The sequence below is a fragment of the Pongo pygmaeus genome, chromosome 22 (genome assembly GCF_028885625.2).
Source record: "Pongo pygmaeus isolate AG05252 chromosome 22, NHGRI_mPonPyg2-v2.0_pri, whole genome shotgun sequence".
NCBI lineage: Eukaryota > Metazoa > Chordata > Mammalia > Primates > Hominidae > Pongo > Pongo pygmaeus.
This window is the reverse complement of record NC_072395.2, coordinates 51,451,554-51,474,977: the sequence shown is the minus strand read 5'-3', so window position 1 is coordinate 51,474,977 and position 23,424 is coordinate 51,451,554. Positions and strand designations below refer to the sequence as shown.

Below are 23,424 nucleotides of genomic sequence, written 5' to 3'. Positions count from 1 at the left end.
GGAGCTAAGAAAATGGTTTTTACTTTTTTAAATGGTTGAAAAATCAAAAGAAGCATATTTCATAACACATGTAAATTGCATGAAATTTACATTTCAGTGTCCATAAAGAAAACTTTATTGGAACACAGCCCCATGCATTCATTTCTATATCATCTGTGGCTGGCTTCACTCCATAATGGCACAGTTGAGTAGGTTCGACAAAGACCATATGGCCTGCCAGCCGAAAATATTTACTGTCTGGACCTTTTCAGAAAAAAATTTGCTGAGTTAATATATGAAATCACATCCAAATTCTTCCAACTCCTGTTTTAATTCCGTCTCCTTTATACTTGCCTGGGGTTAGTGAGGAGGAGACAAGAGGGTGAATGATTGGATTTCCGATGTTGGAATGTTATTTTATCTGGGCTCGCCGACACTCAGCGCTCCATCACCTCACACCTGCCCTGGCTGCTTCCTGACCTGCACTTCCTGAGGCTCTGGAGGTGAGAGGGTGAGGAAGTGAGACTTGTGCCAAGGGAGGTCCCTGAGAGGACTCTGGCCATTTATTTTGACACTACACATACATGTGGGTAATAGCTACAGGGAGGAAATGAGATGGTAGTTTTCATATACTTGACAAAAATAAAGACTGCAGAAAAAACTGGGGCTTAAGCTACCTTATCCAAACAGGCTGTCTACACCTGTGCTGGTTAGTTCAACTCTATCTATGCTGGCCAAAGTAATTGACTGCACGGCCAGTTCTTCACTTTCCCCATACTAATTCATTTTCCCTAAGTGGTGTGGTTGGTTTTACTAATGTATATTCCTTGCCTAAAACATTAATTGAAAATGGGAAGGGCTTATAATTGAAAGGAAAGTTTGTGATATTGAAAAATGTACCTTTTTGAATAAAATATAAAAAGCCTTTCAAAATCCCACACATACAGTTACACATGGATGCACACATATTTTAAAACAATACATTTGGTGAGGCATTCTGGACCATGTGCAGCTCACATGCATACACATTTACTTTCTTTGAAAATGGAATTGGAAGTAATAAGAGTTTCAATGCATTCCTTGAGCTTTTTGGGTGCTCCTGCACTTTCAGAGATTGTGGTAACTCTAGGGATGTCGAGGATTCTAAATTTTGCCCAAGGCCATAGAGGAGCAGATGCTTATGGGGACACTATAATTTGATTTCTGTGTGATGTTTTGTTGGGCTATGATGGTTGTGTTTATCAAAAAAAAGTGCAAGTGGGAAATCTCTTGTGGATGTGATAAGGTTTCTTCAGAAGTGCTGGGAACATGTTTGATCAGTGTGTCTGTGCTACACACGTAAAGTGGGAGAAAGACTTTCTTTAATTTTTAGTGTCTGCTGACCATGAAGCTGCATGATGCAAAGAAAAGCTCATAGGGAAGCTGAGATAGTAAATATCTTCTATAGTTCAGAATGTGAGCGACGCCAACTGTAATTCATTTTATTAGCGTTCCACACCACCCCTTCAGGCAACCAGAAGGAAATGATGAAGTCAGCAAGAAAGTATTGCAGATTTTAAAAAGCTAATTCATAAAGCTGAAACAATCCCATACAAACCTGAAAACACCGTCTTTGAAAATGTGTGTTGGTAGAAACATTCTGTATTTGATTTCAGGAATGAACTATGTTGTCGGCTCTGATTTATCCTATTATCTGAAGGGGTGACCTTCCCCTCACGACTGTGGGTATTTCTAGTCAGGTGGGACGAGGGACTGAGACAAGAAATAAGACACAGAGACAAAGTATAGAGAAACAACAGTGGGCTCAGGGGACCGGCGCTCAGCATACCAAGGACCTGCACCGGCACCGGTCTCTGAGTTCCCTCAGTTTTTATTGATTATTATTTTCATTATTTTAGCAAAAAGGAATGTAGTAGGAGAGCAGGGTGATAATAAGGAGAAGGTCAGCAAAAAACGTGAGCAAAAGAATCTATGTCATAATTAAGTTCAAGGGAAGGTACTATGCCTGGATGTGCACGTAGGCCAGATTTATGTTTCTCTCCACCCAAACATCTCAGCGGAGTAAAGAATAACAAAGCAGCATTGCTGTAAACATGTCTTGCCTCCCACCATAGGGCGGTTTTTCTCTCATCTCAGAATTGAACAAATGTACAATCGGGTTTTATACCGAGAGATTCAGTTCCCAGGGGCAGGCAGGAGACAGTGGCCTTCCTCTATCTCAACTGCAAGAGGCTTTCCTCTTTTACTAATCCACCTCAGCACAGACCCTTTACGGGTCTCAGGCTGGGGGACGATCAGGTCTTTCTCATCCCACGAGGCCATATTTCAGACTATCACATGGGGAGAAACTTTGGACAATACCCCGCTTTCAAGGGCAGAGGTCCCTGCTGCTTTCCACAGTGCATTGTGCCCCTGGCTTATTGAGACTAGAGAATGGCGATGACTTTTACCAAGTATACTGCTTGTAAATATTTCGTTAACAAGGCACGTCTTGCACAGCCCTAGATCCCTTAAACCTTGATTTTATACAACACATGTTTTTGTGAGCTCCAGGTTGGGTCAAAGTGGCTGGGACAAAGTGGCTGGGGCAAAGCTACAAATTAACAACATCTCATCAAAGCAATTGTTTAAAGTACGGGTCTTTTTCAAAATGGAGTCTCTTATGTCTTTCCTTTCCACATAGACACAGCCACAGTCTGATCTCTCTTTCTTTTCCCTACAATTATCATCATATTGGTTGATCGTATTGGTTGATGTCAATATATAATATCATCATCATATTTGTTGATGTCAATATATAAAATATAATTTTGAGAAATCATAACTCTGAGAGTTTTTAAAAAATAAATTTCAACTCACATGGCTTCTGTGTGTTTGGAGAGATGAACTGGCAATAAGAAGTGTGGTTACTAATAGCTGATGTTGGCTTCGAGGTAGAATTATGTTAAAGATGTTTATGTCCTTTATAAACCTATCAAAATTCCACCTATTGGAATTCGAATAATTATTTTTGTAATTCTTTCTTTTGCATATGAAATTGGGGTTCTTGACAACAAAGTTGGGAGGATAATTTTCTTCCACTGATTCATTAAAATGCCTGATATGGGAGTTCTTGAAGTAAAATTTCATATGCGAGAAGTTTCTACTGGCTTTGGGCTGAGGAATGCTGCTATGATTTCTGGGAAAGAAGTTCTTTTTTTTTTTTTTTTTTTTTGATGGAGTCTCGCTTTGTCGCCCAGGCTGGAGTGCAGTGGCACAGTCTTGGCTCACTGCAACCTCCGCCTCCCGGGCTCACACTATTCTCCTGCCTCAGCCTCCGGAGTAGCTGGGACTACGGGCACCTGCCACCACTCCTGGCTAATTTTTTGCATTTTCTTTTTTAGTAGAGACGGGGTTTCACCATGTTAGCCAGGATGGTCTCGATCTCCTGACCTCGTGATCCACCTGCCTTGGCCTCCCACAGTGCTGGGATTACAGGCGTGAGCCACCGCGCTCGGCCGGAAGGAAGTTCTTATAAATGGCACATGAATGGTTTCTCTTGATGTATTAACATATATAGTGGAAGATTTTGCTTTTGGTTCATTGCTACTAAAATGTTTTTGTTATCTGAGAAGGACTTGAGTTTTCCACAGAAGTGGCTTAACACTGCAGGTGTGATTCCCGTGAAGACTCTATGTGTCATCACAGTCCTGTCCGTAGGCCATCCTGGAGGAGAGGAACATTCCTTTCATCTTAGAGAAATTCACTCTGCACGATTTATGACGACTCTTTTCTGCCAGAACAAATGGCTTTTACCCTTTTATATGTTTAAGGAACTGGAAACAATAAAAAAGGAGGGGTGATTGAAAACTATGGAATATAAAATATTCTTGATTTAAATAGTGCAAGAATTGTGGCAATTCGTTTACAAACAAAATGAGCAGACTGTTTATTTTAGCTGCTTCTCTGTCGGTGATAATAGTGATTGTCATTAAGCATAATTTGATTTCCCTTTCTTTGCAGGCCGTTCCAGTTACCTTTTTTAAAAAAATTTTTATTTATTATTTATTTTTATTTATTTATTTATTTTAAGAGATGGTCTCGCTCTGTTGCCCAGGCTGGAGTCAGTGGTATGATTGTGGCTCACTGCAGCCTCTGCCTCCCAGGCTCAAGCGACCTTCCTGCCTCAACCTCCTGAGTAGCTGGAACTACAGGTGTGCGCCGCTACACCCAGCTAATTTTTAATTTTTTTGTAGAGACAAGGTCTCACTATCTTGCCCAGGCTGGTCTCAAACTCTGGGGCTGAAGCAATCCTCCCACCTCAGCCTCCCAAAATGCTGGTATTACAGGCATGACCAAGTACTTTTTTTATTACAGAAATTATACTAACTACCGTATCATGCAGATCTACTCTTAGCATGTTAGGTGTGTATGAAGATACAACTCTCTGAAGGGGTAGAGCTGTCACAACCAAAGATGCACCCGGATGATTATCCTCAGCAGAAAAAAAAATAGCAAATCCATTTTCTTAGGATCCTATAAATATTTTTGTCATTAATTCTATTTCTGATAAAGCATTTTTAAATTCACATGATTGCATTTCCTAAAAAGAGTTCTGTCTCTGTAATATTTTCATTTACTAACATTTGCTGAAGAGGACTAACTAATTCCCTTTGTTGTTCACCAGCTACTAATATAGAATAATACACATTTTGGAGCTGATGGAATGAGGACTGGACTGAGAGGGGAATCATCTGTATGTTAGTTCTGCTCTGTGGTCGCCAGCTGTGAATCCCAGAGATGCTGGTCATGAAAATTGTCTGAGCTTTGCATTCTTACCCAGTTTCATGTCGTGGATGAGAACACATTCTGGCTCGATTCAAATCCTGCTCTGATGTTTACTAACTTGGTGATTTTGTACAAGTTCCTTAGTTTCTTTGTGCCTTGGTCTCGTTTTATATGAAACAGAAGCATGTGTTTTGCAGGGTTAGTGGGAGATTAAACGAGTTAGTACATTTAGACCCCGCTGAGTACTGAACAATTGTGAGCTATCACTGTGATGTATAAAATGAGGGTAGCATACCCATCTTAAAGATAAAACATCATCCTGTCTCTAATACCTATGGAGCAACATGAGTATGTTTTACAAAACACTGAGTGGAGTGAAAAATACAGAAAACAACGCTCTTTGTAGCACATGATACTTACATACATAAAAAAGTTATATACTCCTCAAGCAACATCATAGGGTTTTCCAGGGTACATACATACCTAACACATATAGATCACATTGGAGTGGGTGCTTGCCTACATGGCACATGCTGGCTAGTTGCTTTGAGAAGTGGTTGGGAATAAGGGAAAAAATAATCATATGCAAATAAAACAAGTTAATAACAGTGATGTTTTTATGTGGCACAGTGGGTCCTCCATGCTGGTAGGAGCATGAGTTTGTACAAGCACTTTTGTATTGGCTTGGTGTTACCTAGTAAAGCTGAAGATGTGCCTAGCCTGTGATCCAGCAGTCTCACCTTGGGTCTGTAGTCTGTTGTACCTGAGCACCAGGAGGTATGTATGAGCAAAAAACAGAACAACCCAAATGTCCATCTACAGAAAAGTGGATAAATAAACCTATTGTACTCCACCAATGGAGTACTATACAGCAGTGAAAAATAAACTCCAAGTGTCTATCTGTAGCCATGTATCAATGTGGATGGTTCTCATATGTGAGTAGAAAAAAGTCACAGATTACATACAATATGATTCCACAAATAAAGATTAAAAAGAGGCAACGTTAAAAAACATATTATTCAGAGAAATGTAATATGTGTTGAAAAGAAAAATAAGGCAAAAATAAACACATAACTCAGCATTGGAATTACCTTGTCAGGGAGGGGAGAGTTTTGGGGGAAAGGCATAAGGGGCTTCTGAGGTCCTGGGGTTGACTGTTGTGGACTAGGGAGTACATGCAAAGGTGTTTGCTTCTTATTCTTTAAATTGCACAAATAGATTATATATCCTGTTTTGTGTGTACTATTTGCAACAAAAATACTAAAAGAAGAGAGGAAAAATTAGATGGCTCATAGTGAAGTCATTCTTGAGAGGAAGGTACTTTCTAATTGTAAAACTCGTACTTTAGCAAATCATCACTTTAGAGATCACTTGGTCTGTTGGTGTTCTAGCTGCAAGGAAAGGTGGGAGCTACTGCTGGTCAAGTGACTTCCTTGAAGCTCAGGCTGTGCCTGCACCAAAGCTGGGCATGGGCCATTTCCAAGTTGAGTGTGTCCTCCTGCCTTGGCTTTGTGAGTTTTTCCATCACATCCTTTTGCGATGAGGAATGATTTGGAGACTGTTTCTGACTTGGGTTCGTTTATTCATTCAACAAACATTTAGCAAACCATCCATGTACTCACACCGGGGGTGGGGGAGGAGACAGAGAAGGGATCAGAAAGACACACCATCTGCCACTCAGGGCATGGGTCACCTGTTCTCAAACACTTCGGGCACTGTGAAGCTGCTAGAGAGGGACAGGGGAGCTGCTGCTGGGGTCTGGGCAGGATCTCAAGGGAGCTGCCTGTAGTCTGCACCTTCACCTGCTCCACCGGCTCACCCATCACCCCTGTGTCCTGCTGACAGCATCTGTGTTCAGCAGCCGCTGCTTCTGCCTGTAAACCTCCTGGCAGAGGATCTTCCTGGGATCATACGTTGCTGTCTCTTCCAGATGAAGCAGGCAGGTGACCTCTGAGGGTGCTTGATGAGGCTGGGGGTTCATAGGTCCACTCACCTGTAGCAGGTGAGTACAGATGCCTGAAGTTGGACCCTCCATCGACACGTCTTCTGTCCTCCAGCTCATGAAGGGTGTCCAGGCTCAATTCAGTTGAGCTAATCACTAGATACTGCTCCGTAAGATTTTATGTGAGGATCAGGCACCAACAATGGATCACAGGGGAAACAAAGTCACTGTTCAGGTTTCTAGTTGCTGTTCACATGTGGGGAAGGACTAAACACCCAGCTTACCCAGGATTTGTTTGTAATTAGGATTTTCACCCCTTGGCTTCCTTTTCCCTTTAGCTTTTATACTTTTGCTCATTTTTATGAGTGTGCTGGGGCCAGATGATCTCAGTGTGAAGCTTGGCTCCACCTGTTACTAGCTGCCTCAGTTTCCTCAGCTGTAAAATGGGAATGAAATAGTGCATCTACCCCATAGAATCATGACGAATAAATTAGCTAATGAGTTTAGAGCATTCAGAGCGGTGCCCTGGCACACAGTGAGCCTTATTATCACATCACATTACATATTGTCAATATAATAATATGCACACCACGTTAATTATATAACATTAATAGTTTTAAACAATATAGCATATTGTTAATCTATAATGTTGTATACTAGCATACTGCTGCATATAGCAGTGGAAGGGGAGATACTGTTACATATAGCAGTGGAAGGAGAAAAGTAAGAAGGGGAAATCTTACGGAAAAAATTAAATTGACCCCGGGTCAGTACTTCCCAAGAAGTGAACTGAAGCACTTCTTTCCCACATTGTTCCACGGCTGCCGCTCTGGAAGTAACGCTAAATATTTCTGACCATAAAAGATGCTAAACTTAAACTCTGTGTCTGTTTTATAGACGGAAGAGTCTAAAACAGTTTCAGAAGTAGCAGCGTTCTGTGCGAGGTCACTGTGAAGCCTGAGAGCCCAGCAGATGAGCCAAGCTCTTTTCAATAACACGAAGCAGATGCAGAAAGCGCCCGAATCTGCCTTGCGAGGAAGGGATTAGGCGATGTCTCAGGGCTGGTGATGATTTATCCCATTGCTATGGCGAAGGGTGGATTTCACAACGGAGCCCCGACCTGGCTGACAAAAGACTCATTGAGTTGTAAGCATTTCTCACAGTTTGCAAATCTGATTTATAGTAACTGTGCTTCACATGAAGGTGAAAGTTTATCCTTTCGAGAATATACTCAAAAGAGACAGAGACTCCCCCCCCCCCGCCCCAAAGTCTGTCTACTATGAAGCTGATATAAGTCTTTGATATGCTGCCTATTTTTTCTCAATAAATCAGCTTTGATCAGTTTCCAGCCTGGTTAGCACATCCCGATGAGCCCTGTGACTTTGTGGCCATGTATAGCTGCTTTTTCGTTTTTTGTACTTTCATTTTTCTGCAGGATGATGGCACAATTAAAATTTCTACAATGAGTACTTTTATAGTCAGAAAAATAATATTGCTTTAAAATATCAAGATATTTAATATGGCACAATAACAGAGACCCTGCCTACAGATTTCTTTATGTGCGTGGTCTCGAGCTGGACTGTACCTTCTGTTTCTCCTTCTCACTGGGTTCCTGCACCCCTCAGGGTCGCCATGCTGGGCACCCTCCAGGGCCAGATTCCTATGCGGAGCTCAGTTCCTGTAGCCTTTGGAGCGCTGTTCAGCATGTTTGCAGCAGGGTTTAGTGAAGCAGTGAAGTGTTCCCCAGACATGCTGCACAATCCCCCCCCAGTCTGGCGATTCCTCGTTAAGATTCCGTGAGGCTGACATTCAGTAGAGGGCACCAACTTAATCAGAAAGTGTAAGAGGGGTTTGGAGGAGATTCACAATCACTTCCCAGGAGAATGGGTAGAAGTTGTGCATGGTTAGCCTAGACCCCCTCTGGGGCAGTTTCCCTGAGGAGCTGGTTAAAATGCAGATTCCTGGTATCTAATCTAAAGCTTCTTCTCCAGTAAGTTTGGGTTGGAGCCCAGGGTGCTGCAGTTGAAGTGTTTCTGCGTATCTTGCTCAGATAATTGATAGTTATCAACAATTAACCTAGCCTTAGATAATTGATAAATATTTATAAAAGGAACCATGTTTTTTATTTGTTTTGTTTCTTCACTGAAGGCTGCTGTCTTTTGCATGGCTGCTGTGAATATCCTAGTCACACCTCTAAGGGTTTAGAGAGCATTATTTGGCCTTGGGTTTCAAAACATCAGCAAGTCTCTTTGGCTCCACTATTTGGTGTCATAGAGCCCAGAAGAGAAGTGACACTTGTTGCTTCTTCCACCTTGTAGGAAATTAACTTAGGAATCAGAGTCAATAATTTTTCTTAGGGTTAGCCCCCAGTAGTTGAGTATTTTAGAGCCCAGTAGTTGAGTATTTTAGAGACATCAGCAAGGTTGACATCACTGTCTCCGACTTAGCCCTGTCTGTGCAATTGGGGATTGAGGATCATTATCCTCGTTGTAGGACTCAGTGTGGGGCCACTGTTGTGGGGGAAGCAGGAATTGGAGGGTACAGTGGTTCGGGACACTAAATTAGCATTTTCCCATGGGGACACCCAATTCTTTCTTACTAATGAATAGGAAGAAGTCCTACTTATGGGTTTTTGCTGGTTTAATCTTCATCTTCTTTTCCTTCTGTGTCTTCTTTACCTTCTGATCGCAAAATCCCATGGTGTATTGGTATGAAAGAGTGATCATTGATGCCAGATCACCCAACTTTGCCCATCTGTACTTCTCCAGGAAGTATCTGAGAGCACTATTTTATCACATTCTATTGTGGTTTTTAATCTTTGCTGATTTGATGGGTGACGATGGAGTTTTATAGACGTTAGCATTTGGAAACTTGTGAGTTTGATCATCTCTTCATACTCTTCGTACACTTATCAACAAGTTACATTATCTCATTTGTGATATTTTTGAATCCAATTTCAGTCTAATCATTCAGAATTGCTGGACTACAGCATGAACTGAATAGATGATGTCCCCACCTGCATGAAGCTTCCATTCCTGTGGCTGAGATAGAATGTGCTCAAGGGAATAGTTACAAATCAGGTGGTGCTGGTTGGTGTTCTCCAGAACAAAGCAGGAGAAGCAAGAGACTGAGGAAGGGAGAGGTAGAATTTTACACGAAAGGTTAGGGAAGGTCATAGGGAGGAGGTGACATTCAAGCTGAGACCTGAAGGAAGTGGGAGCATGAGCCGTATGATCACATGGGGAAGAGTATTGCAGAGAGAGGGAATGGCGTGTGCAAAGGCCCTTTGGCAGGAGCTCTCCTGGCACTTTCAAGTAACGGCAAGGAGACTGGGGGCTGGTGTGGAGTGAGGTTAAAGCTGCAGGATGTGAGTTGGAGGCATGCTGGTGAGGCTGTGTTGTAGAGTTCTGTTAAGCAAGGATAAGGGCATTTCAATTTTATTTTGCACACTGCAGGAGGAGAACCATTGGAAGGTTTATAGCAGATGTGATCTGATTGAATTTTTTTTAAAGCTTTCTTGAAGTATAATTTACATTGGTTGAAGTTTTAAAAGAACCATGTTGGCTGTCATGTGGGGAACAGACTAGAGGGGGACCAAGAGTTGAAACAGGGAAGACCAATTAGGAGGCCATTGTCAGGCACCAGGCAGTGAAAGGGGAGGTAGTGAGAAATGATCAGATTGGGGATCTGCTTTGAAGGTAGAAAAGACAGCATTTGCTGATGGATTAGATATGCAGTGTAGGAGAGTCAAGGATGACTTCAAAGATTTTGTTTGTAACTGGGTGTATGATGGGGCCACCTACTCTAAAAGGGACGTCTGCAAGAGGGGACAGTTGGAATGAGCAGGGAATCAAAAGAGGGGTTTGGCTGTGTTGAGTTGGAGATGCCTGTTGGATATCCAAATTGTGATGTTGAGAAGTTGATATGAGTCTAGAGGTCATGTGAGAGATATATTGTGATTCCTAAGCCTAAGGCTATCTGAGGCTGGGTGACTAGGTGAGATCACCTAGGGACCAAGATGCAGAAGAGCCTTAGGGTTGAACTTTGGGCCCCTCCAATGCATACAGGTTGGAAAGAGGAGGGAGAACTACAGAGGAGCTGAGAAGAGAAGCCAGTGGAGGTAGAAGAAGGGCTAAGAAACTGCTGTTTCGGTGAGATGAGGACTGAGGATTAGCCATAGGCTTTGGCCACCTGGACGTCATTGTGACCTTCATATGAGTGATTTGCATGGAGTGGACAAAAGCCACCTTGCAGTGAATTTGAACAAAAAAAAAGAGAGAGAGAGAAGTGCAGGCAGCTTATATGCAAACAACTCTTTTGACATGATTTAGAAGGTGTAGTGAGTTTCTCAGCAATTTGTATACATTCTATTTTAATGATAGTTCCCCTCAACGATGTCATATTTGTTGTGCAGATTGTTTTTGATGATTATTCTACCTATTAATTTTTATGATGTTCTTTTTCAACACCCCGTGAGGTAAACATTTTTCTTTGATCACATCGATTGATAATTCTTTTTATTTTTCCCTTAGCTTTTAACTTAGAAAATTTTATCTATTTTATTCTTCTTTTTACTTCTGTGTATTTACCAGTATTCTGTGTAGCTTGTTTAATAGATATAAAAGAAAATACATCTTATCGTAAAAACCACGGACAAAGTCATTCAGCATTCACAGGAGATAAGGCTTGTACCATCCAATTCAGGTTCCTTCATCAGGATTTCTGGGTTCTGTGCAAAATGAAGACAGCATCACTTTGCAGAAGTTTTTTTTTTTTTTTCTCTTAGTCTCCTCTGCAGGGTTGATAATAAAAATAGTTGATGATTAGCATGGACACAGTAATTGGAAAGGGGCATAAACCAATCAGAAAATATTACAATTGGGAGCAACAGGTGTCCCTGTCACGTTGTACACCACTCTCTCCTGATACCTTACTCACAAGTGAATTGGATTTCTGGCTCCATGCCTTTCTGGCCTTCTGACTTTTGCCTCTCTGTCCTCCGATCCTTGCTATTTGTCTCCTTGCCATTTTGGGGAAAAAGGAGGCATTTACTGTATAAGGATTATCTGTGTGCCTGTTTTATATGTTTGCTAGATTACAAATTACTTGAAGTGATCACATAATCATTTTTGTATCCTGCATTATACATTATGTATGTAGCACATACTTCACGTATATGAGTTGACTGAATTGAATAAGCAATGGCAACAATGAAACAAGAGTGATCCAGGGACTTTGCTGTATTCTGGGGCAGAATTGAACATGTCGGTATTCACTTACTCTTTATTTTCTCTCCTTTCTAGGTATGATTGTAACCATACAACCAATTTATAGCAGAGAGGACATGCTCTCAAGGACCATGTGTCTTCGCTTTTATAGATACCTATGGACTTTATTTTTTAGAGCAGTTTTAGGTTCACAACAGACTTGAGCATATATCACAAGTGCTCTCATATAATTCCTGCCCCTACACATACATAGCTTCCCCCACTATCAACATTTTCCCACATGGGTGGCTGATGTGTAACAAGCGCTGAACCTACATCAACACATCATTATCACCCAAAGTCCAGAGTTCTCATTAGGGTTATACCCTAATATAAACACCATATACTCTTGGTGTTATATGTTCTGTGGGTTTGGACAAACATGTGATGACACAGATCCACCATTATAATATCATACAGATTAGTTTCACTGCCCCTCAAATTCACTGAGCTCTGTCTGTTCATCCCTCCCCACCTCCTAGGCCCTGACAACCACTGATCTTTTTACATTTCCATAGTTTTGCCATTTCCAGAATGTCATATGGTTGGAATCATACACTATGTAGCCTTTTCAGATTTTCTTATCTGGTGTAGTAATGTGCATTTAAGCTTCCTCCTTGTCTTTTCATGGCTTAATAGCTCATCTTAACTTTTTAAACCATAAAACTCTTTTAAAATTAGGTGAATACTATATATTTTCTCCCAGGAATAAGAACAAACACGCACACTTTTATATGCTCCTGGATCTATTGCAGTCAATTCAGTACCTCCCCTCAACCCACCTCCCACACTCTCGGTCCTGCAGGAGCTGGGATACCAGGTCAGCCAGTCCCTGCAACCCATTGAAGCAGTTGATGAAATTGAAAGTGAATTTTTCTTTGCACCTATCTTGCTAGAAACTGTGTTGCTCCTTGAGCTCAGTAGAAGGATAGAAGTTCTTTGAACAAAGACAGTTTAAGAGGTGCATTATCGATTTAAATGTAGTTCAGATCACAGATACTCATTCTGTATTTTTGCGTGCAGGAGGATGGCTTCTCAAACTGTAATACATCCATAAGTCACTGGGGACCTTGCTGAAAGTAGATCCCAATTCAGTAGGTCTAGGGCAGGCCTTGAGATTGTGCGCCACAAACTAGCCCCCAGGTGCTGCTGGTTCTGCTGGCCTGAGGACCAGCCTCTTTAAAGCCAGGCTCGAAAGCCCTGTTTTCCAAACTACAGGTCGTGACCCATTTGTCTAAGTGAGTCAAGGCCAGTATTAACAAAAGGAAATGGGATGGAGTAAAGTGGGGACTGTCAGGGCACATCACATATAGAAAGAAAAAGTATTATTTTTGAAAATTTTGTTTTAGTTATATATGTGTGTGTATGTATGTATGTGTATATATATAATATATATTAGACGCTGAGTTTTATAATAATCTACATTAGTTTGTACTCTGGATACATTCTGTGTAGCAAGAAACAAGGGTAGACGCACTACACTGGTTTCGTTCTAAATAATAGTGAGTTTGCAGGCATAAAACTGCACATGTGTCTCCGTGTATTTTGCTGCTCAGATTCTGGTATCCAGATGTTGGGATTTTAACCAAGGCAGGACTGTAAATAGCAGAGAAAGTTTTTTTTATTATTATTTTAAAGATCAAATTCCAAAATTCTGGTTGTGTTTTGCTTAATTGAGAGTACATGTTACTTCTGAGAATGTACTTTAAAAAGTAAACAAATTTAACTGAAGCATGGCTATTAGTTAGTGATTCTTTGTAGATTTTCTGGAAAGTCCTGTTTGTTTGTATTAAACATTAACTCTGCTGTACGCTGTTAATACACTGCTATGATCAATATTGAAAAATGAACAATAATACCCATTCATATGGACTTTCAAATTAGTCTCATAAAATTTTATGATAATGGTATTATTCAGCCAACTGACTTTGAGACTGACAACATATCTAACTTTAACCAGGTGATTCTTACATCCTTTGTTTTAAAACCTCAAGTTTAAAATATCTTTATATTTACATTTAATTGTCATTAATCAAAAATATATGCCTAAAGTAACAGTCAAAAACAAGTCAATTTTTTATGACTTGTGTTGTTTGAAAAAGCCCCCAGTTCAAATATTTACTTTCTGTTATTGTTTGAAAAAAAAAAAAAGGATTGTGTAGAATTTACCCATTTCATTGCGTGTTACAAAAGTGACCTAGAGCCTGCAGGTGTGACAAGGGGTGATGGGTCATCTCCTTACCTGTCCAACTTCACCTTCAGGGCACAATGTCCTGCAAGAATTATATATAAAATAGACAATGTTGGCAATGAGCAAAGACATCAGGAAAGAAAACAGACCAAGAGGGAGAAGATATTTTTACCTATGAATCATTTAAACAATATGCTGCTGTTCCTGTTCCTCAGTCTTTTATGATAACGGAAAACTAACATATATCCAATAAAAGGATTTAAAAAGACCTGTTACTTGATTCCTCAAACCTGAAATTAAAAACAAATGAACAACATAACCCTTAGGTTATGTAAAACATACCATGTGAAGAAATGTGGCTCTGAATAAGAAAAAAAAAGACATTTAAAAAAACCCCACATTTTATAGTATTAAAAAGTATGTGTTAGAAACCCTTTTGATTGATATTAATGCATGACATAAATCAACTGAAGGACTTATTATTCTTGCATCAATTAAAAGCATTTAGACTTACCTGAAAATCTGAAAGTAGCATGTGACATACAACCCTGATTATTGTGTGCCCTCATGTAAACGGCAACATTTGATGATCAGTTCACTCCATGAGGACTACAATTTGGGAAGCTTTCTCATTTCCTTTGATATGGCTAAATAGCATCGTGGGTAATTGGAATTATATTAAATTTTATTTTCCAGAAAATTGGTCTTCATGTAGAGGCTTGGAAAGTCACTTTTTGCTGGTATTGGTTTTAGGAGTATTGTGTTAGTTAGGTTCCCTGGGAAGCAGATGTTGAGACGGAATTAGGAATGTTAGTGTTTTATTGGAGGGGGAAGGGGGCTGTGCCTGTGAAGGATAAAATGAGGATGAAGCAAGACTGGGCAGGGAGAGCCTCAGACCAGGTACAGATTTGATAGTTTGACCAACCCAACGGGGAGCTGTGGAGCAGAGCTTGCCTTTGGAGGGGCCCCCGGTTGGGCAGAAATGACCAGGCTCTAATACCCTGCTGTGTCAGTGATTGGCTCAGGGCTGTCTGGGATGAGGCAGGGCCTGAGGTGTGAACAGCTGGAGGCTGTTCAGATGCATGCTAGATTCTTTCTTGAAGGGAGATCCTAGTGGGACACCTCTGGGGCTGCCATAGCATCTGTAGAAGCAGGAAAAGGACGTAGCTGGTTCCTTCTGAAGGTCCAGCAGGGTTATCATTTGCTTGACATTGTCACCCTCCTTGTCTTTTTTTGTTGTTGTTGCAAATTTACCTTTTGCAAGACTACTTTCTGCTCAGAATTAAATGCCCTTTGTTCACAAAATCTATATAATTTTCATGACCTAAAATGGCTTCTGTCCTGAGTGCTTAGATGGGATCATTTGCTGTTGAACAATCCCACCACTGTCAAGTGCCACCATGATGGGAAATTGTAACGTTAAAGAACAGATGAGGCCGGGTGTGGTGGCTTACGCCTGTAATCCCAGCACTTTGGGAGGCCAAGGTGGGTGGATCACCTGAGGTCAGGAGTTCAAGGCCAGCCTGACCAACATGGTGAAACCCCATCTCTACTGAAAATACAAAAAAATTAGCTGGGCATGGTGGCGCATGCCTGTAATCCCAGCTACTTGGGAAACTGAGGCAGGAAATCACTTGAACCCGGGAGGTGGAGGTTGCAGTGAGCCAAGACCGCGCCATTGCACTCCAGCCTGGGCAACAAGAGCAAAACTCTGTCTCAAAAAAAAAAAAAAAAAGATTATTAAAAAATTCCTTTTAGATTAATTTTATTGTTTGGATGTTTATTGGGCTTAGACCTTTAGATAAACAATTTTGACTCTATTTGTTATATTACCTGCCTCTACTGTTATTTAAGGTTGACGTTAAATTTGTTTCAGTGGTTTTGGTAAAGTCTATCATCAGTTAGTTAGACCTGAAATCTAAATGACTAAATCGTGCTGGCCATTATATCAACCTTTGTCCTCTAAAAATTTGGGTCCCAGAGTTGGTCTTTAATCCTGCCTGGGTCTCCGTCTCAAAAAAAGAAAGGGAAATGGGATTCATGGAGAAGGATCTATTATTTTTTTTACCAAGTCCATTGCTGGCAAGTAGAAAGATCCCCCTCAGAATGGGTCACCAGAAGGCAGGTATGTTCCAGGCTCTGCAGTTCTCCCACTCCAACCTCCTGCTTCTAACTGATTTAAGGATTTTTGGACCAGAAAAAAAGTACTTTGGGAGGATCCTCCTATGGATTTCCTTGTTCTGCTCCTGATGTCTCTGTGCCAGCCCATCAGCTAGGATTCATGGAGCAAGGTCTGTGGCTTCAATGCTGGGTGCTCTTTTGCCTTCATTGTGGGGCACTCACAGACACCCTCTAGCCTGAGGCACCGGTTCTGCCCTGTGCATGCAAAAGAGACTGCGTCTGCATATCGCCGTCCCTTCTCCTCTCCTTTCTTGCTATTGTTCTATTTATATTCAAATTATGTAGTTGGTACTTTTAATGTTATTTTACATTTCCTTGAACCTTGATGAAAGACCTTGTGTATTTCTCACCTTTTTCTGTGCTGATTTTTTATCTGCTCACAAATATTGCCTTTATGACTCTGTTTCTCTTAAATGTGGCTTTTAAGTGTTTTTGGTTCATTTGTTGAAATCATTTACTTCTTCCCTCATTTTGCACTGTAACTGTCACCTCCGTGTGTTAAGTAAATCGGGGAGATTTCTTTATTTCTGCATTTGGCTCATTTAAATCTGCTTTCCTTATTGATATGTGATAGGAAAGAAAGTAATTCCCAAGGAAGCCTATCCCAGTGTTGTAGGAATGTTGTGGCAACATTAAGCCCCACTCCATCTTGCATTTCCATACTTTTGCCATTTACTATTCAAGGATTTGGAGACTGATGGAAAACTATTTCTTGTTTGAGGCACACACACTAATGTTTGACTTTGGATGAGAAATTTTTGAATGTCCTTGGAAAAGTAGAATGCTGACAAGGACCTTGAGAGAAGGGACTGTGATTCACCCTGTCTTAAAGAATGAAACTTAAAACTATTACCAATATAATTTGTACCAATAATAGTACTCATCTTCTTATTACCTTAATATCCTATTCAGTTTAAAGTTTCTTGCTTCCCCCAGTGTTGACCTTTTTCAGGCTGGGAAACCTCGGTTTGGACGGAGGGTGTGGTTGGTCCCCTTTCTCCATGGTACATGTCCACTTCTCCTGCTGTCATCTCCTTGCCTCCTCTGTGCCCTTGAAATCAATGATGAGTTGAGTGAGGTTTACCAGACCAGGTTTGGGGCCACCCTCAGCAGGTTCTGCCTTAATAGTCTGGTACCTCTTTTTTAGAATGAGGTCTCTGCCAAAACTGTGGGACCCCCCCCCAAAACTTAGCATCCTGATTTAGATCAAAGAAAAAAAGGAAAAGATGATAAAATTAAATATAAAATGCCAGTTGCCATAGGATATATAAAATGATAAAATAGTTCCAAATCATAAGTAATTTTTAAAAAGTTTTGTTCATTAGTTGAAGTGCAGGGAGAACACTTTGTACCTCTTCCTAATCTCAGCTAATTCTGCATCTTTAGAGCAAGAAGAACGGTTAATATGCAGGTGATGCTGGGGTGCCCATATTCATAGAACAGGTGCCCCCAGAGTCATACCCAGAACATTCTAAGAGTCTTCTGAGAAACCCAGGGAAATCGTCCACAGAGCACATGGTTTTCCCCATGTGGCTAGGATTTTATCTGTACCTTTAAGAGGTTTTACATCTAAGTTGTCACTCTTATTCTCAGTGGCTAATCTTCTCAGAGTATAATGCCAAGACTTCTAAATTGTTAAAAACTTAACCTTTTAAAAAAACATACACATATATTGGTTTTTTTCAAGCTAATATACGTTTGGTCATTGATCCTCAGAGATTCCTACAAACCCCAGTTTGGCCCCAGAAGTCCGGGGGATGTCTTCTAATAGTAGGTGACACAAAGACTTATGACTTGCAGCCTAGAGAAGCACTGTCTGAGTGAAGCCCAGGGGCCAGCTGTGTAGCTTCTCAGCTGCTTTATGTCCTGGATCTTTCCATTTTATTCTAAAATAGTATATTGCAATATTGAAATTCAATATGGAAATATTTCTTTGTGGCTTTAAATAAACTTTTCAGGAATGCATATTAGCAACTAAAAATAGAGAAAGTCTCAAATTTCTTCACTTTTCCAAAGCTATTCTGGAGATTTAACACTTTTCTTAGCACTCTGAAGGATAGAACCCATGATATCAGTGGCACAAGGTCACAGAAACACTTGGAACTTTCTCTTCCTGAGTACACATAGCTTTGGAGTAGCTGAATACGTGTGCTTTGTGAGTGTTCAGTGGAGAGTCCCACAAAACACGGTGGAGGTGGCAGAACCTGGAAGACCTGGTAACTCTATGTGATGGCTACTCTAGTGGAAGCCTGAGTTCTCTGTTGGGTAACCTTGGATGATTGGGTTAGGCTCTGCTGAGGGTGCTGGGCAGATGTGAGGGGCTACCCCAGCGTTAATCAGGGTAGGCTAATAGCTCTAACCCTCAAATTTCAGTGGTCTAAACAAAGTTTATTTCTCACTCCTGTAATAGTCCAGTATGGGGGTTTGGGTGTTGTGGGTCTCCTCAGTAGCTCTCTGGTGAGAGGAACAAGAGAACCCAGCTTTCTTCCCATCCAGCCTCTGCCTAGCCTTCCCCCCTCTCTGTGTCCTCAGAAGCCTTTCTTTTCCACCAGTGGGTGGGAGAAGAATGGAAGATTGCATGTGGATGTGTTTCCTAGGCCAGGCTTCCATCTACCTTTCATCGACCAGAAATGAGTCACATGACCACACCTGGCTGCAAAGGAGGCTGGTAAATATACTCTGTCTGGGTGCCAAGGAGGAAAAGGGATATTGGAAAGGCTTGGCCAGCCTCTTTTGTATCCACAAAAGGCTGCAGAAATGTGGTTGGCTCATATGCCCTGTCTCCTCCTATCTCCAGAGATGTGACTTCTTCTCTCCTTGGGTGACTACAAAATAATAATCTTCTTCATTTTTTCTCTCATGACAAATCTTGATGTCACTGGGAACAATTTAAAAAAATAAAGAATTATGTATAATAATTATATATAATCTCACCAACCCAGATACAATTAACATTTTAATGGTTATATTTCCAGTCTATTTTTCCATGAACAATATTACATATAATTATTTTTGCCAAAAGAGGTCACAGTAACTGCTATTTTTTCAATTTTTTGAAACTGCTCTTTTATCATCCCAAAATATTGCATTTCTGAAATATGGCATTTTTTTTTCCATGTCCCTAGAAACTATCTAGTGACCTATACAATTTCATCCTATGTATATTCCATACATTTTAAGCTAAATATTTATTGATTAATTTTTTGTTGGCTTCAGATTTTTGGCTGTTATGTACAGGGCTATGCTGAATATCCTGTAACTATCTTTGATTAAATCTATGATAACTTCCTTAGGTTCTAATCATATAAGTAGAATTTCTAGAACAAAGAATATCCACAATTTTTACATATATTTCCAATTTCCTTTCTGAAGACTTTTACCAGTTTAAGCACATACCAGTATATGACATTACTTGTTTCCCCAATATCTGCCAATATTTGTTACTGTATTTTTATAATTTGACAGTACAAATAGCAAGACCTTGATAGGTCACATTTATTTGCATTTCTTTGATTATTAACTTTATTAAAAGTGTACTGATGATTTATACTTTTTCACATCCTTAGTCCATTTTTCCATGTGGACTTGAATTTTTTTTCCTTATTTCCTCAAATGTGTTGCCAGTGTCAGACATAGTGCATATTATAATATAGATACTCAATAAAAACTTGTTAACTGAACAAAGAAAATTATGTTAAGGATGTAACATATAAGTTACATCCTTTATGTTAAGGATGTTAAAACTCTGTCAAATGTGTTTCATATATTTTCTCCAGAAATTGTTGAAATTTTTCTATTAAATAATAATATTGAAAATAGAAAATTTTTGACAATGAATATATTATTTTTTTACTGAGAAAAAAACCGAAACTATTTTTTATCGTCTTTCAATATATAGTTTCTTAATTTTTTTTCTGAGACAGAGTCTCACTCTGTCAGCCAGGCTGGAGCGCAGTGGCATGATCTCAGCTCACTGCAGCCTCCGTCTCCCGGGTTCAAGCAATTCTCCTGCCTCAGCCTCCCAAGTAGCTGGGATTACAGGCGTGTGCCACCATGCCTAGATAATTTTTGTACTTTTAGTAGAGATGAGGTTTCACCATGTTGGCCAGGCTGGTCTTGAACTCCTGACCTCAGGTAATCCACCCGCCTCAGCATCCCAAAGTGCTGGGATTACAGGTGTGAACCACCACCCCTGGCCAAATTTTTAACATGTCATTTAATTTGTTAACTTTTTTTGTGAATTCTTTAGTTCATCCAGACAGAGGCTGTTCTCATCCTAAATTATATAACTATTCATCTGTATTTTCTTTCTGTGTTTTGTGGTTTAATTTTTAATTAAATCTCTAATCTATTTGGATTTTTTAGATGTATAATGTGAGATAGGGATTTAGTTTTTTTTTTTTCTTTCTAACTTTTAGGTTCAGGGGGTACACGTGTACGTTTGTTACATGGGTAAATTGCATGCCATGAGAGTTTGGTGTGCAGATTATTTCATAAACCATGTAATAAGCATAGTGCCCGATTGGTAGTTTTTCCATCTTCACCCTTTTTCTACCCTCCACCCTCAAGCAGCCCCTGTTGTCTATCATTCCATTCTTTGTGTCCATGTGTGCTCAGTGTTCAGCTCCCACTTATAAGTGAAAACATGTGGTGTTTGGTTTTCCGTTCCTGTGTTAATTCCCTTAGGATAATGGCCTCCAGCTCCATTCATGTTACTGCCAAGGACATGATTTCATTCTGCTTTATGGCTGTGTAGTATTCTGTAATGTTTGTGCACCACATTTTTTCTTTATCCCGTCCACCACTAATGGACTTCTAGATTGGTTCTGTGTCTTTGCTATTGTGAAGAATGCTGTGATGAACATACGTGTGCAGTTGTCTTTATGGTAGAACAATTTATATTCCTTTATATACCCAGTAATGGGATTATTGGGTTGAATGGTAGTTCTATTTTAAGTTCTTTGGGAAATCTCCAAACTGCTTTCCACAGTGTCTGAACTAATTTACATTCACACACGCAGCATGTAAGTGTTCCTTTTTCTCTGCAACCTCACCAACATGTGTTATTTTTTGACTTTTAAAATTGCTGTTCTGATTTGGTGTGTCATGATATCTCATCGTGGTTTTGGTTTGCTTTTCTCTAGTGATTAGTGATGTTGAGTATTTTTTCATATGCTTTTTGGCCACACATGTCTTCTTTTGAGAAGTATCTTTTCATGTTTTTTTGCCCATTTTTTTTAAAGAAGTTGTTTGTTTTTTGCTTGTTAATTTGCTTAAGTTTTTTTTTTATAGATTCTGTATATTAGACCTTTGTTGGATGCATAATTTGCAAATATTTTCTCCTATTCAGTACATTGTCTGTATACTCTGTTGATAGTTTCTTTTGCTGTGCAGAAGCTCTTTAGTTTAATTTGGTCCCATTTGTCAATTTTTGTTTTCGTTGCAATTGCTTTTGGAGTCTGTCATGAAATCTTTGCCAGGGCCTATGTCCGGAATGGTATTTTTTTAGGTTTTCTTCTAGGTTTTTGTAGTTGTATGTTTTACATTTAAGTCTTTAATCCGTCTTGAGTTGATTTTTGTATATGGTAAAATAAAGGAGTCTAGTTTCAATCTTCTGCATATGGCTAGCTAGTTATCCAAGCACTATTTATTGAATAGGGAATCCTTTCCACATTGCTTGTTTTGTCTACTTTGCTGAAGATTAGATGACTATAGATGTGTGACATTATTTCTGGGTTCTCTAACCTAGTTCATTGGTTTATGTGTCTGTTTTTGTACTAGTTCCATGCTGTTTTGGTTGCTGTAGCCTTAAGATATAGTTTGAAGCTAGGTAGTGTGATACTTCCAGCTTTTTTTTTTCTTAGAATTGCTTTGGCTATTTAGGCTCTTCTGTGGTTCCATATGAATTTCCAAATAGTTTTTTCTAATTCTGTGAAAATATAATTAGTAGTATGATAGAAATAGCATTGAATCTATAAATTGCTTTGGGAAGTATAGCCATTTTAACAATATTGATTCTTCCTATCCATGGGCATGGAATGTTTTTCCATTTCTTTGTGTCATCTCTGATTTCTTTCATCTTTGTTTTGTAATAATTGTCATAGAGATTTTCACGCCCCAGTTAGCTGTATCCTTAAGTATTGTATTTTTTTGTTGCATTTTGAATGGAATTGCATTCTTGATATGGCTCTCAGCTTGGAAATTGTTGATGTTTAGAAATGCTACTGATTTTTGTACATTGATTTTGTATCCTAAAACATTGGTGAAATTGTTTTTCAGATCCAGGAGTTTTTAAACAGATACAATGAGGTTTTCCAGGTATAAATCACATCCTCTGTGAAGAGAGAGAGTTTGACTTCCTCTCTTCCCATTTGGATGTATTTTATTTCTTTTCTTTTTTTTTCTCTTGCTTGATTGCTCTGGCTAGGACTTCCAGTACTATATTGACTAAGAGTGGTGAGAGTGGGCATCCTTAGCTTGTTTCAATTCTCACGGGGAATGCTTCCAGCTTTTCCTGTTCAGTACAATGTTGGCTGTGGGTTTGTCATAGATGGCTCTTAGTATTTTGAGGTATGTTCTTTCAATGCCTAGTTTGTTAGTGTTTTAAACATGAAAGGATGTTGAATTTTATTAGAAGTCTTTTCTGCAGCTATTGAGATGATCATGTGGTTTTTGTGTTTAGTTCTGTTTATGGGATGAATCACATTTATTGATTTGCATATGTTGAACCAACCTTGCATCCCAGGAATAATGTGTAGTTAATCATGGTGGATTGGCTTTTTGATGTGGTACTGGATTTGGTTTACTGGTATTTTGTTGAGGATTTCCAAATCCCTGTTCATCATGAATATTGGCCTGAAGTTTCTTTTTTTATTGTGTCTCTGCCAGGTTTCTGTATCAAAATGATACTGGCTTCATAAAGTGAAGTTAGGGAGGAGTCTTTCCTCCTAAATCTTTTGTAATGGTTTCAGTAGGATTGGTAGTAGCTCTTTGTTATACATCTGGTAGAATTTGATTGTGAATCTCTCTGGTCTAGGGCTTTTTCTGGTTTGTAGTCTTTTTATTACTGATTTAATTTTGTAATTCGTTATTGGTCT

At 39.7% G+C, this 23,424-nt stretch overlaps 1 protein-coding gene across 9 annotated transcripts in view; it reads left to right on the top strand.

Annotated features, from left to right (window-relative positions):
• The window catches only part of ERG (ETS transcription factor ERG), a 281,869-nt gene that overhangs the window by 87,241 nt on the left and 171,204 nt on the right, over nt 1-23,424 (top strand). The gene's annotated exons all lie outside the window — the stretch shown is intronic.